We start from the raw sequence: 14,255 nt of genomic DNA, 5'->3' as shown, positions 1-14,255 counted from the left end.
TGTGTGTGTGTGTGTGTGTGTGTGTCCATCCACACTTGTGTATGTGCATGTTTATGTTATGTATATAGATAAACTATCAAACTATTTTCTTAGAATCATCATATTTCACATTAAAAACTCATGATCAGGGGCAGCTAGGTAGTTCAGTGGATAGAGCACTGGCCCTGGAGTCAGGAGTGCCTGAGTTGAAATATGACCTCAGACACTTAATAATTACCTAGCTGTGTGGCCTTGGGCAAGTCACTTAACCCCATGTGCTTTGCAAAAATCTAAAAAAAAAACCCCAAAACAAAACAAAACAAAAAAACTCATAATCAATCATGACTACTGCATTGTCTATACATTGGCTCCATTTATGGGAAGAATGGTAGAAGATACTAATTGGTTAAAATACATTCCAATTGAAATAGGTCAGAGACTAAACCTTATTTTAGTGATCAGAAGTCATACTGATAAGAAAGCAATTTGAACTTCTTTGATTTTTTTGTTCATAATTTTTATTTTAAATTTCACAGTAAGGAAAGCACTTGAATTTGAGAGTCATTTCTCTGGACTAAAATCATTAGTTCTTGCATTGTTTTCAGTAGCCAGGCTGGGTCATTTGATAATCAGGAATACTTCTATGCAGAAAGGAGTAGATAAAAAGTGAGGACTAGAGAGATTACTAGTCCTCATAGTAGTATTGGTATGGTTTGGGAAGAAATAAACGCTTTACAGAAAGGAGGAAGGAAAGTTCTCCTCAGTTAAACTATACCTTCACTTGTGACACCTTCTAGCAACAAGATAAAAGATTTGTTTCTTTCTGGGTAGCACATTTTAGGAAGAAAATGCAAAGTTCATGAGTATTCAGAAGAAAGTAACCAGGATGAAGACTATATTATAGCTTGAGAGGAAAAGAGTTATTTGAGAGGACCTGGAAACATTTGCCCTAGGGAAGAAACGACTTAAGGAATATAAGGTCAGTGACTTCAAATGTTTCAATTAGAATTAGATTTGTTTTACCTGGATGAAGAGCAACTTAGGATCATTGGATGACATTTGTGGAGAGAAATAGAGATGACTAAAAGAAAAAATACAAAATCTTGCAATTTCAAAATAACAAGGACTCCATGGGACACATATCATTTAAAGAAAAATAAACAGAAGATGGAAAATTACTTTCCAGGGTGTTTTAAGACAAATTACTCTTCATTTATAGTGTGGATATGTCTTTTTTCTACTCTAAGATGGTGTGATCTGTGGCTCTATAGAAAATGAGAACAAGTCATTAAAACCCAAGCACTCGATATGAAGTCCCCAAACCTAGGTTAGAATGTGATTCTAATGCTTGCTATTGTGGACTCTGAATAAGACACTTCCCCTCCACCACATACCTTTTAACTTAAAGCTCAAAGTCCAAAAAGCAGGATTTCATTTTCCCAAATTCTTTTCAACTCTGCTCCTCATGCAGGAGAGGAATACTGGGGAACCAGTCTCCAATAATAAAGAAAATTTTAAGTTTAGGTCCTGGTTGTAATTATTTGATTCGACAAAATGAAGTGATAAGTGTGGTGTAAGTGGATGAAAAAAATCAGGAAGTCCTGGGTTCAAGGCTTGTCTCTAACCAGTCAGTCATAGGACCATTAGCAAGTCATTTAATCTTTCAATATCCTCAGATAACTCTAAATAAATAACAAGATAAATTGCTGATGTGAATTAATGGAAGTAATTTCCATACTAGGAATTCCTAATTGGATGGAATTAAAGGTCCAGAGCAAAATGCTGCTGCTGATACTGCGAAAGATGATGATGATGATGATGATTGATAAAGAGAAGGAAGAGAAAAAGATAATGAAAGTAAGATGGGTTATGTGCAACTCACTGGTTCCTTGAGAATATACCTTATTAGTCTTGTTTATCCTTCATTTTACCACATTAAAATTTCATTTCTGGGTCTATAATTGTGAAGTTATAGTTATTGTGAACTTTTTCTTTTCTGCCTAGAAGTCTGATGGCTTCTTCCTTTTTTCTCTACTCTCTCTCTCTCTCTCTCTCTCTCTCTCTCTCTCTCTCTCTCTCTCTCTCTCTCTCTCTTTCCCTCTTTAGCAGGGGATATGAAAGCCCAGCAAATCTGCTGATCTAAATGCATCTAAATCTTCATCTTGGGATAAGTAGTTTTAAAAAATGATACAAAGTAGTCATAAATATAAGGGGATTAAATTGAAATTTTTATGAAAGGGGGTTAATAACACTTAACTACCTCACCTATGTGTTGTGACGATTAATTACCAGCCATAAAGAGCTGTGAAAACCAATAAAGCACAAGGAGAAAGGAGCAGACACAGGCCTGGTAAAGATATTCAGCGGGAGACCAGTTCTATCTTCACCCTAGGGACTGTTCTGTCTCCTATAGGGGCAATCCTGATCAGCTTGGGTTTCCCTGAAGTTTGATCCCAATTATACCCAGGCAGGAGCTTGAGGAGCTTTGTGAGTTTGGAAAATAATCATTCTAGGATTAATGGGTGGTGGGAAGGGTATAACAGAAGACTTTCATCTCATTGGTATCATTTGTCTTCAGAATGAAATTCTTGAGAATTTAATGCTCTTCTTAGGCCAATATTATACAAAATATGTGACAACTATAGCAATCAATCCATTTTCCTGATAACATATTTGGCCAATATATCAATCAATTCATCAATCAAACATTAAGTTTTTATTGGGTATCTACTCTGTATAATGCCTTGAACTGGGTCCAGGAATACAAACACAAATATACAACTTCCATTCTCTCAGGGGAATTAAAAATATTCATATCCAGCTATTTATAGAATAAGTACAAGGTAGTTAGGGAAGGAGGACCTTAGTAGTTGGGGGGGGATAAGAAGAGTCATTTTTATAGAAAAATTTGGAGGAAGTAAAGAGTTCTAAGAGATAAAATGAGGAAGTTGGGCATTCCTGTCATGGAGAATGGCCATTGCAAAGGTACAGGAATGAGGGATGGAGGGTATGTGAGTAACTAAGTAAAAAGACAGACTTGACTCTTCCACCACAATTAGGAAGGAGAGAAACCTAAAATGAGACTGATAAAAATAGATTATGATCACATTTTGAAGTACTTTAAATGTCAAATAAAGAGATTGTACTTAATCTTCAAAGCAATAGGGAGCCACTGGAGTTTTGTTGAGTAGGGAAGAACTGCCCTTAAGAAAAATCACTTTAGCACTTCTTGAAATCTGCTCTTTTTCAATCTATGGTACATATTTCATTCCAGGTGACTTTCATCTCTTCCTTTGCTCTTATCATTCTCCATGCCTGTGATATACTTATTCCTTATCTTCAATCTTGGTAAATGCAGTCACTTCTGTCAGGTTCCCATCATTTTTATTTTTGCCACTAGTTCCTCTTTGGTGGTCAGTATCATGTGCAAAATTTTATTTCCCCATTTTTCCCTCCATCTTCTTACTCTAAAATGCCCCTTCTATTTTTACTATCATTGATTCTCACTTGAATGTTCTACATCAAAGAAAATCCTTGCATTCCTGAAATTTCTCATGTGAGTATATCATTTTATCAATAATTATCTTGCTTTGCTCTTCCTACCTATTTTGAGAAAGGCATATTCTTTTCCAGAGCCATATTTCAATTCTGAGCTACTTCTCATTTACTCACAATGAAACCTATGATGTGATACTGGCCTCCTTGAGTTAGAATCTTTATCTTATCCTCTTTAGTCTCCACATGAATATTTTTGGCTAAGAGTTTTGTTGCTGTCTCTCTTCTTGGGTATTGACACCTATGGTCTTTTTCCTTCAACTATTCTTCTTCCCTATGTTGTACCTGCTGTGTTGTGTGGAGTCAGGATTAGCAGATCTATGTGGGCAGGCTTCCATCCCCCCCCCTTTTAGCTTAAAACTATCCTGATAAGATTTGCAAGACTCAAGTAAAATATGTTTTTACCAGTCCTTGTTAGTCATATTATATCCCTGGCCAAGTGCCCATCATTTGCATATTTTAAGCCATAGTCCAGAAATCCAAATCCCTTTCTCAGACACTGTCCACTTAGCCAGTTACTTACTTCCCAGATGGTTTTTCTTTTCTAAATCCATTAACTTCAATTGACAGTTGTGTTTAAAAACACCACCTGTGCCTCTAAGGTTGTCAGGTTTTGCCTGGGATTTCATAGATCTTAGAGATGCTTTTCTGTGTTTCTTCTAATGATTTCATTTCTTTCTATGTGAACCTCAAAGACCTTGTGAAATACTCCAGAGAAGATGCACTTGGTAGGTGAAAGACGGGTGGGAGGAGGTCCTTCTTTGTTTTGTTTTTTTTTGATATTTAGGCTATCAACATAGTACTTGGATTGTTCATCTTTCTCTCTCTCAGTAGGACGTTCTCACCTCTTTCCCTGTTATTCTTGTCTTTGATGCTTGTTTGCTTTATTCAATCATTGAATCAATAAATAAAGTCTTTAATACTAACAAAATATGTGTGGTAGAATGAAAGGTTGTACATTTGAAATCAGAGGATCTTGGTTCAAATCTCAGCTCTGCTTCTTATCAATTATATAGTTGTGGTCACTTTACTTCTTTGAGTCTTAATCCTTATCTTTAATGAGGAGATTGAACTAAAAGACTCCAACAATACCTGTTAGTTTTATGTGTCATGATTCTATTTTTATCCTTCCATTACACAAAAACACATTATGATTTGTCATTTGAGGCAGAATTAGAATGACCATCTTGTGCCCTCCAATACTTTTTTGGGTCACTCATAATTTTGATTCTTTTGATGACATGGATTTTCAAAATTTGCAGTCATTAGGAGGATAATCATGTAACGGAACTCCTTCTTTGCAAATGTGATCCAACACTGTTGCTTTTTTCCTATTTAAGACTGTGATCAACTCACTGATCACATGGGGTCTAACCAAGACATGGGATTGAAGGAAAAAAGGAAGGCATTATGGTAAAGTGGAAACAGATTACTGCTGATGTTAGAAAACTTGACTTCAACTCAGATATATTACTAGAGCTTCAGTTTTCTCATTTTCTTAAGAAAGATTTTATTTATTTTGAGTTACACAATTTCCCCCCTTTCTTGCTTCCTTTCCCCCCACCCCCCACAGACGGTAGTCTGTTAGTCTTTACAATTGTTTCCATGGTATACATTGATCTGGGTTGAGTGTGATGAGAGAGAAATCATATCCTTAAGCAAGAAAAATAAAGTATAAGAAATAGCAAAATTATATAATAAGATAATAAGATACATAATAAGATTGTTCCCTGAAATCAAAGGTAATAGTCTTTGGTCTTTGTTCAAACTCCACAATTCTTTCTCTGGATACAGGTGGTATTCTCCATCACAGATGGTGCAAAATTGTCCCTGATAGTTAAACTGATGGAATGATCAAGTCCATCAAAGTTGATCATCAGCTCCATGTTGCTGTTAGGGGATACACTGTTCTTCTTGTTCTCATCTCACTCAGCATCAGTTCATGCAAATCCTTCCATGCTTCCCTGAATTCCCATCCCTCCTGGTTTCTAATAAAACAATAGTGTTCCATGACATGCATATATCATAGTTTCTTAAGCCATTCCCCAATTGAAGGACATTCATTTAATTTCCAATTCTTTGCCACCACAAACAGGAATGCTGTGAATATTTTTGTACAAGTAATGTTTTTACCCTTTTTCATAATCTCTTTAAGGCATAGACCTAGTAGTGGTATTGCTGGATCAAAAGGTCTGCACATTTGTGTTGCCCCAAATTGCTCTCCAGAAAGGTTGGATGAGTTCACAACTCTACCAACAATGTATTAGTGTCCCAGATTTCCCACATCCCTTCCAACATTGATCATTGTCCTTTCTGGTCATATTTGCCAGTCTGAGATGTGTGAGGTGGTATCTCAGAGATGCTTTAATTTGCATTTCTCTAATAAGTAGTGATTTAGAAAATTTTTTCATATGACTATAGATTTCTTTGATTTCCTCATCTGTAAATTGCCTTTGCATATCATTTGACCATTTGTCAATTGGGGAATGGCTTGTTTGTTGAAAATTTGACTCAGTTCTCCATATATTTTAGAAATGAGTCCTTTGTCAGAAATACTAGTTGTAAAAATTGTTTCCCAATTTACTACATTTCTTTTGATCTTGGTTAAAGTGGTTTTATCTATGCAAAAGCTTTTGAATTTAATGTAATCAAAATTATCCAGTTAGTTTTTAATAATGTTCTCCATCTCTTCCTTGGTCATAAACTGCATCATTTTTCATAGATATGACAGGTAAACTACCCCCTTGATCATCTAGTTTGCTTATGATATTGTTTTTTTTATTTCTAAAACCTGTATCCATCTTGATTTTATCTTGGTATGAGGTGTGAGTTGTTGGTCTACTCCATGTTTCTTCCATACTAACTTCCAATTTTCCCAACAGTTTTTATTGAAGAGAGAGTTTTTATCCCAATAGCTGGACTCTTTGGGTTTATGAAACAGAGGATTACTATAATCATTTTCTACTATTTCTCCTAGTCTATTCCACTGATCCACCCACCATTCTATTTCTTAGCCAATACCAGATAATTTTGATGACTGATGCTTTATAAGATAATTTTAGATCTGTAAGACTAGGTTTTCTCATTTCTAACATAAGGGAATTGGATTACATGTTCTGAGGCCCCTTCTTTCACTTGGGCTATGACTCTATGTTTATATAAAAATGGCAGATTAGAAAGAGAGATGTGGTATCAGTCAACTGACCTCAAACGTCTGATGTGCCATTTCCTACCTGTGTATCTCTCTAAACAAGTCACTTTATCTCTCTGGGACTCAATTTCATTAGGGCATTTGGACTAGCAGGCCTCTAAGATGTATGAGCCATTTAAGGAGAACTGGAACTCCAGTTGGAGGGGTTGCCAGGCTCTTTTTAGGGCTGCTTATCTACCTTTGGTGTCCACCTATCATCCAACTCTCACCTATGGCTCTAAGAAACTGTAGAAGGCATAGCAATCATATACTGCTAAAACCATCTCAGCAGATGGCTAAACTAGGTTGAGGGTAATTGAAAAGTCTCAAAAATGTAAGTGATTTAGAGGAATTAGTCTACCCCAAGCATGTGAAGACTTCTATCAGGATGGGGTGTGTGTGTGAGAATACTGTTTAATTGTCATTGGTTACACATTGAAGAGGCCAAGGTCATCCACTGCATCCTGGACCATCACTAATCATCTTGACTTTTGTCTTGTCATTGGACTTTGATGACTCTGGAAAAGAGAGTGAGGATAAGGACTTAGCACAATTCTTGCCTCACTAAAATTCAATGCATGCAGGAGTCAAGACATCACCTATGACCTCATTGGTCCACTTGGAAAAAACGAAGAGCAAACAAGTGATACCTTCCTGGGAAAAATCTATAATTCCACCTGGACTCATTTTCTGTCTCTGCTATTTTGAATGTGTTACCTTGAACAAGACCACTGAACTTCTGGGGGTCTTAATTTTTCCATCTGTAAATACATTTTCCATCTGTAAAAAAGTTAAATTTTTCCATCTGTAAATAAATAAATCTATAAATAAACACAAACAAACCTTAAAGCACTATATCAATTTGAAATATTATGATTCTAATTTAGAGTCATTCTTTTTCCTCCCTCTAAGAGGCAGGTTGGGAATTGACAGTGGACACCTGATTATGTAGATAGAGGCTTTATACATACTGACAAGTCATTAGAGTGTTCATACACATTAAGTTCCCTAAGGCTACTCTGCAGCTTCATCATTAGGATGAAGCTAAAACCTCCCAACATTTTGTGAATTGCATTCCCCTCTCAGACCAGACCTGGAGGGTCCTGGACTCTTCCGTCCTAGAGGACCATTTCTTCAACTCCTGTCTTTTGCACACAAATACTTTCTGAATTGGTTCCCATCTGTTCTTCAAACAAATCCAATTGATTCCCCTTTCATATTTCATAAGACACTCATAAGGGGATTTCTTTGACAATAGTCATCATGAGGAAATGACAGTCTGCATCCCTAGAGCAGGGTTAAAGAAGACTGGAGCCAGAGCTAAGGAGGGGATGTGGGTAATATTAAAAAAAAAAGCGTTAGAGATGTTAACTGATGAATTGTCAGAAAGCACAGTGTACATTTACAGAGCTGTCTGCTGTGCTCTTTACTCATTTCCATCCCCACAATTTATTCTAGGAAGTAAATTCATCTCCTAATTTTGACACTTTTTGTCTTATATTCTGAGATCCTTTTCATTTTGACTTTCTGTGTTCCATGGTCTAAGATCTGACATTCTGGAATACATGTGCCAAGGTCTCATCCATTTCGGATATTCAACATCAGAATGTTCTTTTGTAATCTCTGGTAGATCCTTTCTAAGAACTGTTTGTATCTGAATAAAATGAAATTCATAGATTTAAAAATAAAAGATATTACATTAAAATTCCATTTCAATTGAAAATTGAATTCAAGGACTTTTTTAAAAAAGTTAATTGATCCTAGGATAAGAATCTCCCCCCGCTACATTCTATAGAGTGAGTTAGTGATTAGAGTTGGTAGATTTTGGAGTCAGAAAGACCTGAGTTCAAATTCTAAGATTCTTGCTAGCCAGGTGACCCTGGGCATTCCATTTACACTTGATTAGCCTCAGTATCCTCATCTATAAAAATGAGGTTTAATTTGATGAGCAAAGGGAAGGGAATAAATATTTATTCTGGGATTGCTTTGGGTTCATCTTGGGACAGCTAGATGTGCCAGTAGATGGAGTACCTGGCCTGAAGTCAGGAAAACGACTCTCCCTGAATTCAAATCTGACCTCAGACATTTACTAGCGGTGTTACCTTGGTTAAGTCACTTAATTTTGTTTGCCTCAGTTTCCTCATCTGTAAAAAGAACCAGAGAGGGAAATGACAAACTCCTCCACTACCTTTGCCAAGAAAACCTCAAATGGGGTCAGGAAGAGTCAGATACAACTGAGCAAAGATATGTTCAGATACTATGCAAATTGCTTTACATATGGTATCTGAGGACCCTTCTAACAATAAATCTTATGATTAATGAAGATTAATTCATATTATTCCTCTCCATGCCAGAGAAACTGAACTTTTCTCTTGCCTCTGAATATATTTTTCTAACTCTAAAAAAGGAATTGGTTCAGTTCTCACTCTTCCCAACTTCATTCTTCTAGCCTGGCTTAGAATGCCAGTCTTTTTCTAGCCTTGGTTTCCAATTTGTGTGGAGGTGAGAGGAAGGGAGGGCAGACTTTCCTGTGTTTAATTGGAAAGTAGCTGGGTAGGAAAAGGGAATAAGGGACTTACACATTGCCTGAGGCCGCAACATTGATTTTTTTTTTCTCACCATTCAGAACAGATTGCTTTTTGTTTACATATGATGTTAAGTAACTGGGATGACTAGGAAGAAGAGAATGGGCTGTATTACATGTGGGAACTTGAACAGCCATTTCAATGATCTCAGGCTACTACCAAAGACAAAATGAAGCAAAACATCATTTTTAACTCTAATGTCCTCCCTGCTGTGTGGATGAGAATTATGGAATACTATCATTTTCAAAGAATCAAAGTGCTTTGTGGGTGACCAAAAGGGAAATGAAGAGCAACAGGGTGGATACTGGAAGACTGCCAAACATTTCCATTGGAAATGACCTTTGAGCCAGGAATGGCATAAGGGATGTCATCAAAGAAATTATGATGGTAGCTAGTAATATAGAGAGAGCAAGAGATAACAGATCTCAATCTAAGAACACTATATAGACTTGGGAAAGAAAAAGTTCTAGGAAGAGACCGCCAGTCTTTTTAGGTACATCCTTTGGGAAAGCTGCATGAGAGAACATGAATAACAATTATACTTGGTGAAAAAAACATGACATGTTATCTTTACTGGTAGCAGAGTGAGTATGCACATTGATGAGATAACACAGAATTTGATGAGACTGACCAAATTTCTCATATATTATCTGGTTACTTTGGATTTATATATCCCCAGCTTCAGGCACTGAGAGACTCTTAGTTGATATTATTTATCCAATCCATCTAAGTACTCAGTTTTTATTAATGGTTTTGTTATATCATGTATATATTTATAAATGTTCATGTTGTCTCCCCCATTAGAGGATAAAATCTTTAAGGGCAGAAATTGCTGTTTTTATCTTTGTATCCTCAGTTTTATTATATGATAAAGACCTAAATACTTGTTGAGGTATATTGTGAATGCTGATTAAGGTACTGGGTTAATATAAAGTTAGAGAAGACACAGTCTCTACCCTCAGTGGATGTAAGGCAAAATAACACAGATCTATTTCAACACTTCTTTGAGAAAAGTATTCATGATTTCATTGGTGAGGGCACTCATTCCATTGAACCACAAATCCAAATCCTCCATGACTTTGTGAGATCTTTATGAATTGCTATAATCAAATATATTCCTCCTTTAATGGCCAGCCCCTTAGTAATGTTTACTTGGACTATTTGTGCCTGACCTGCAGTAGAGCATTCTGAGCTTGTATTGGTCTGATCAGCCACAGTTGGACATACTATATAACTTGGTTCTAGCAGAGTGATGTCAATTTGGTCCTCTGAGAATGAAGGACTCTAGTAACGAACCCCTTCTTCCTTAGTTATACTATTTTTTTTTGTAATAGAATATAAGATCCTTGAGATGAGCATCTTTTTCATTTATTATATTTTTGCTGCAATGATAAAAAGAGAGAGACAAAGACAGATAGATAGATAGAAGAGAGATAGAAGATACAAGAGAGATAGAAGACAGAATCTAGCACAAAGTAGGTGACTAATAAATGATTATTGATGACATACAATCAATTATTGTGCCTATGATCAAGATTTTCTATTTTGATAAGATCCAATTCCTCTTGTATACTAGAAAGCCCATTATCACGTTTATGTCTCATTGAAACACTAAGGTAAAACAGGGTTACAAATAATAATGATAAAAGCTAGATTTTTCATGTTAAAGTTTCATGCTAAAGTCAAATTTAACAGCAGGACAAATGATCAGAAGCAGTTAATGAGTCATAACCTGTGTCTAGAATTCTTGATATTCTCTCCTGCCCCACCCACATTTTCCTCTAGCCAAGTAGCATCTAATTTATAAAAGATTTATAAAAGAAAACAAAACAAAGAAAAAAAAACAATGAAATTAGGCTTTAAATCCTATCTCTAAAATTCATTTGATGTGTGTGTGTGACCTTGAGTAAGTCACTTCAGTCTCTAAGCTTCAGTTTTGTAAATTCAGTCTCTAAGCTTCTGTTGTAAATTCAAGAACTTGAAGTAGGTATTTTCTTAAATCTCTTCCAGTTTGAAATTCTATAATTCCAAAGTCTCACTGAAACCGCACCTCTATTGTGAAGTATCTCCTGACTAGTAAGGCCCACATGGCTCTCCCCATCCTCGGAGATATAGCTCTCAAGTCCTGGGAACACAGAATTTATCCCTTTATCTCATAAGCTCTTTTATTGTCTCCAATTGTCCTGTGAATCTCTCTTATCTCCCTGGCTAGATGGGGATCTTCCCAAGGGCAAAAAACTAGAAGGAAAATTCTTTCTTCTTTTGCCCTCAAAGCTCATGGTACCTGGTACTGGAACACAGAAGCACAGAATCTCAGGGTTGAATTAAAACTGCTTCATACTGGCTGACTGGGGGGGAGGGGGAGGTGTCCAATTAATTTTCTCAACAATCTATGAGACAGTTGGGAGGGGCCACTCTGTGCTTTGAGTTTGCAGAGCTGTCTCCATCACAGTTGCTATAGATTGCACATATTTCTTCCCTAATTTGTCTTGCCTGTGCCAGGAAAGGGAAAGAGAGAGAGAGAGAGAGAGAGAGAGAGAGAGAGAGAGAGAGAGAGACAGACAGACAGACAGACAGACAGACAGACAGACAGACAGACAGACAGACACTGGGGGGATGAGGGAGGGTCAGAGAGACAGAGACAGAGGCAGTCAGAGAATTAGACAGAGGGAGAACAGAAAGAGGGGGAGAGAGACAGACAGAGACAGACAGAGAGACAAGCAGGCGGAGGAGAAGGAAGGAGGTAGTAGAAACTATTAAAAGTGACCCTTCTTAATAGCTTTGGTGTTTCATTAGAAATTATTTAAATCATTTTATCAGATATGATCATGTGTTGTTAGCAAGCTGGGACACAGGGAAGAGTGAGTTGGGGTAGTGGACAGATACACAGAATGTGAAGACTACAGAATCACTTACTGCAAGGAAATCCATTTATACCACACAGAGTGGAGATTGCTCCCCAGGTACAGACTAGAAATGGGCAATCACTGGGCATTCTGATATTAGCTCCTCATCATTCTGCAGTTGCAAAGAACCAATCTTAAAGTGCAGGAGACAAGGGAATGGACTTGGAAGGTTCCATGACACCCTTGGGAAATATCATGATGATGTCACAGAGTACTTTATTTGCTCATCCATGTGTAAGTTTTTTTTTTTTGTGGTCCCCTCCTGGAAAAGAGTGGAACCTGGTTGGCTTCTGGGGTGCCTAGGAGTATCTGGGTTGGGTTTGCAGATATATGTAAAGGCATCCAGGGGGATGAACAAGCACTCCATTACTGGAGGTCTTCCAGAGGAACCCGGATGATCACTTCAGGGATGGTACAGAGCAGATTCTGGCTTCAGAGATGGACTAGATGAAGCTAAGATCCATCCCAGCTCTTTGAAAGAATCCACACAGACTTAATTGTGAGCCATTTACATAGGCTAGTTTGATGGAGGGGTTATGGTATTCCCCTCCCCCTACTCTCTGAGAGCAGCTCTGACTCTGCCACTTCAACTCTGGAAGGCCAGCTAAGCCAGCTTAGCATTCACACTGATTCACTGTTATGTCTCCTTTCTAGACAATCACACCCTTAATTATTAGGGATGAAGTCTTAATCTGACTGTAATCATATTTTCTTTTACCTCATGTCTGTCTTTCATAAAGTAAGAACAGTTCCAGTGCAGAAAACCTGGGATATCAGAGAATCCTGGGCTCCCTCAACTCACTTCTCAGCCCTTTTCCCCACTAGTGCCTTGGACTGTTTTTTTTTTATTTAATTTAATTTTTTGAATTTTTTTCATCTATATGCACATGTATGTTTTTAAATTACAAAATTTCCTTCCACCCTCCCTTTCCACCCCCCCCCCCAGCAGCAGGTTACCTTTGTGCATATACATTTTTGATAAACATCTTTGCATTTTGGGAATGAAGTATTAAGATTAAGGGAAAGAGACACATAAGAGATAGTTTTTATAAAATGTTCATCAGATTCTGAAGGGTTGGGGGTCTTTGGGATTTGTTTTTGTTTTTCTTCCTCTGGATGGGGATAACATTGTACATAGCTGGTCTAAAATGGTCTCCTAGCTCTCTGAATTGCTGAGAGGAGCTGCTTCCATTAAGGCTGACGATCTCACAAAGTTGTTTTTGATGTGTTCAGTGTTCAGCTCCCTTTGCTCAGCATCAGATCCTGTAAGTAATTCCATGCTTCTTTAGAGTCCAATCATTTATGGTTCCTTATAGAGCAATAATATTCTGTAGTATTCATGTACCATAATTTTTTTAGTCATTCCCCAATTGATGGGTATCTCCTCAATTTCCAATTCTTTGCCACTACATAAAAGCTATGAATATTTTGGAACATGTGGGATTTTTCCCATTTTTTTAATGATTTCTTCTGGATATAGGCCTAGAATTGGAATTGCCAAATCAAAAGGAATGAACATATTTATTTTTCTTTGGGCATAGTTCCATATTGCTCTTCTGAATGGGATTGGGATAACTCCACCAACAGTACACAATATCCCAATCTTCCCACAACCTCTCCAATATTGATCATTTTCCCTTTTTCTCATCGTGGCCAAACTGATAGGTGTTGGGTGATAGCTTATTGTTGTTTTAATTTGCATTTCTCTAATCAATAATGATTTGGAGCATTTTTTCATATGATTATATACAGCTTTAATTTCTTCATTTGAAAGCTGTCTATTCATATCCTTTGACCATTTATCAATTGGGGAATGAACTTGTAACCTTATAATTTTATTTTTTAGGTTTTTGCAAGGCAAATGGGGTTAAGTGGCTTGCCCAAGGCCACACAGCTAGGTAATTATTAAGTGTCTGAGACTGGATTTGAACCCAGGTACTCCTGACTCCAGGGCTGGTGTTTTATCCACTGCGCCACCTAGCTTCCCCATAACCTTATACATTTGATGCAATTCTCTACATATTTTAGAAATGAGATCTT

General features: G+C 37.1%; 2 long non-coding RNA genes across 4 annotated transcripts in view; one reads left to right on the top strand and one right to left on the bottom strand.

Annotated features, from left to right (window-relative positions):
* Positions 1–7,130: 7,130 nt before the first annotated feature.
* LOC141513786 (uncharacterized) lies at positions 7,131–11,666 on the bottom strand. Its single transcript, XR_012475879.1, has 3 exons — positions 11,594–11,666; positions 7,442–7,504; positions 7,131–7,242 (listed from the first exon to the last, which is right to left on the bottom strand). It is a non-coding gene; the product is annotated as an uncharacterized LOC141513786 (long non-coding RNA).
* Positions 11,667–12,499: 833 nt separating this feature from the next.
* LOC141513773 (uncharacterized) overlaps positions 12,500–14,255 on the top strand; it is a 38,774-nt gene continuing 37,018 nt past the window's right edge. For 2 of the 3 annotated variants that reach the window (XR_012475877.1, XR_012475876.1), the window contains exon 1: positions 12,500–12,714. This is a non-coding gene — a long non-coding RNA (uncharacterized LOC141513773). Of the gene's footprint in view, positions 12,715–13,375; positions 13,481–14,255 lie in introns of all 3 variants that reach the window. The other variant, XR_012475878.1, reaches the window with a different exon arrangement.

This window comes from Macrotis lagotis, chromosome 1 (genome assembly GCF_037893015.1).
Source record: "Macrotis lagotis isolate mMagLag1 chromosome 1, bilby.v1.9.chrom.fasta, whole genome shotgun sequence".
Classification (NCBI taxonomy): domain Eukaryota; kingdom Metazoa; phylum Chordata; class Mammalia; order Peramelemorphia; family Peramelidae; genus Macrotis; species Macrotis lagotis.
The sequence above is the reverse complement of the archived record's forward strand: the minus strand, read 5'-3'. Positions and strand labels throughout refer to the sequence as shown.